The sequence below is a fragment of the Penaeus vannamei genome, chromosome 10, assembly GCF_042767895.1.
Source record: "Penaeus vannamei isolate JL-2024 chromosome 10, ASM4276789v1, whole genome shotgun sequence".
Taxonomy (NCBI): Eukaryota; Metazoa; Arthropoda; class Malacostraca; order Decapoda; family Penaeidae; genus Penaeus; species Penaeus vannamei.
In genome coordinates this window covers 38,441,367-38,443,732 of record NC_091558.1, presented here as the reverse complement: position 1 = coordinate 38,443,732, position 2,366 = coordinate 38,441,367, and the positions used below count along the sequence as shown (strand labels likewise).

The following is a 2,366-nucleotide window of genomic DNA, read 5'->3' as shown; positions in this document are numbered from 1 at the left end:
AAGAAAGAAAAAAGAGCGAGAGATACATCACAGAATGCGCAGAACTTTGGAAAGCCAATTGTGAAAAGCAGAGAAGGCGAGGAGAGGAAGGGAGAAGAAGCCTGCTCTGCCCGCCTGCACCTGCCTGGCGCCGCAAGCACCCGCCTCGCGAGGGAAATACGGCGAACTCCATTACTCAGGCACCAGGGCGGGCGTGCGAGTGTCCCGGGCGGACGCACGCGACGGATCGGTGGCAGAGAGGGAGAGGGAGTGAGGAAGTGAGAGGGAGGGAGAAAAAAGTGAAGAGGGAGTGAGGAAGTGAGAGGGAGGAAGGAGTGAAAAAGTGGGAGTGAGGAAGTAAGAGGGTGAGAAAAAAGGGAGAGGGAGAGACAAAGTGAGAAAGAGAGTGCGTGCGCGTGGGCGCTCGCTGGTAGCGGAGGCGGAGCGGCCCGCTGCGGGGGAGGCGTAACGCATGCCCAGGTGGGGAGACTCCGCCGCTGCCGCTGCCTTGGAGGTCGCCGTGGCACCGTCTCCTAGTGCCACGCGACGCCTGGCACCTGCAGCACGCGCGCGACCCGCCCGTGCTCGCCCGCTCGTCGCTGCGCCGTGTGAAGCCGCGACGCACGTGGCGAGAGCCGAGCGAGACTGACGCGCGATCCCCCGAGGCGCTCCCCGACCACGTGAGCGCCGAGGAGAGACCGCGTCGTGAAAGGAGAAGAAGAGGAGGAGGGACAAAAAATTAAAAAAATATCTCCCGGGCTCAAGTACTTCACGAAGCCGTGGCGCGCGTGAGGGATCGAGTGTTCGACGCACCTGTTCTATCCAAGCAGCGTCCCGGAGGCTGCTCTTAGCGCCCCGGGAGAGAGACCCCCGCTCCGTGTCAGACGAGTGACGCGTCGGCGGCTAATTGCACGCGCGCCCCACAGCTCTCCGCTTGTGCCGCTGCAACGCCGGGCGAGGGGGGGGCGACGCCTGCAACATTACCCGCTGCACCTGCGAAAACAAACTGCGAGAGGTAAGCGACATGAAAAGGGCGTTTCTTCAACATGTGCATAAAGGGGAATTGATGGGATGGACTTGTTTCGGTTCGATGGGCGTGGGAGGGGGTCTGGGGGGGCAGGGAGGGGGGCATAAAGGGGAATTGATAGGATGGACTTGTTTCGATTCGATGGGCGTGGGAGGGGGCCTGGGGGAGGGGTGGGGGGGGGGGCATGGAGGGGGACATAAAGGGGAATTGATGGGATGGACTTGTTTCGGTTCGATGGGCGTGGGAGGGGGTCTAGGGGAGGGGTGGGGGGGGGGCATGGAGGGGGACATAAAGGGGAATTGATGGGATGGACTTGTTTCGGTTCGATGGGCGTGGGAGGGGGTCTAGGGGAGGGGTGGGGGGGGGGGGCATGGAGGGGGACATAAAGGGGAATTGATGGGATGGACTTGTTTCGGTTCGATGGGCGTGGGAGGGGCTCTGGGGGGGCAGGGAGGGGGGCATAAAGGGGAATTGATGGGATGGACTTGTTTCGGTTCGATGGGCGTGGGAGGGGGTCTGGGGGGTGGAGGGGGGCTGGCGAGTGGGGTAATTAATCCGCAAATATGCCACGAGATAATATCCTTTAATTGCCGTAATCGCGATTCATTAATGCCACGGTTAATTACACCGTGCGAGGGAATAAAACCCGAGCAATTATGGATCAGAGTCGTGTGTTGAAGTACTTACGCATGACCTTTACAGCACATGCGGCGCCATCAGATCCGACAGTCACCTGTCATGAGACGTGACAGTCTGGAGCTTTTTAACGTCTTGTTGTCATTTCTTTGTTGCCGTTTCTTTGTTTTGTCACACGCCAGTGCCACGGCGTCGCGGTCGGCGCATCCTCCTCCCCTTCCTTGTTATCCTCACGTGATGTCATCCCGATCCCAATCTGGTGACGTCACGAGGGAAAACAAGCCCTCTCGGTCCTAATCTCGTGACGTCATCGTCCCTTATCGCCGCTGCGGACAAGTGTCACTCCTGTCACTGCCTGTCACTGTCTGTCCCTGTCGCTCACGTCGAGGAATCATTTTTCACCCACGGCGTCATCACGTGGTCATCGCTCACCCAGCATCACCACAGCGGCTCTCGGGTCATCAGTCATGTCATCACGGCGGGGGGGTGGGGGGGGGGACGCGGAGCCAGGCCGGGGAGGGGTGGCCCGCAACCGGCGCCCGAACGAAAGGGAAAATTAAATTTGAAGTAAAGAATTGAATAGTGAAAGTTCACATTGAGGTTTAAGTCAGAGTTGGGGAGAAAGTCAAAGCCAGAGTCAAAGTCAAATCAAGTCAAGTCAAAGTCAAAGGTAGAGTCAAAGTCAAATTAAGTCAAGTCAAAGTCAGGGCCAGAGTCAAGGTCA

At 58.8% G+C, this 2,366-nt stretch overlaps 1 long non-coding RNA gene across 1 annotated transcript in view; it reads left to right on the top strand.

Annotated features, from left to right (window-relative positions):
• LOC138863021 (uncharacterized) overlaps nucleotides 1-994 on the top strand; it is a 5,913-nt gene extending 4,919 nt beyond the window's left edge. Inside the window, exon 2 of the long non-coding RNA XR_011398790.1 lies at nucleotides 1-994. This exon is cut by the window's left edge and continues 151 nt beyond it. This is a non-coding gene — a long non-coding RNA (uncharacterized lncRNA).
• The last annotated feature ends 1,372 nt before the right edge of the window (nucleotides 995-2,366 follow it).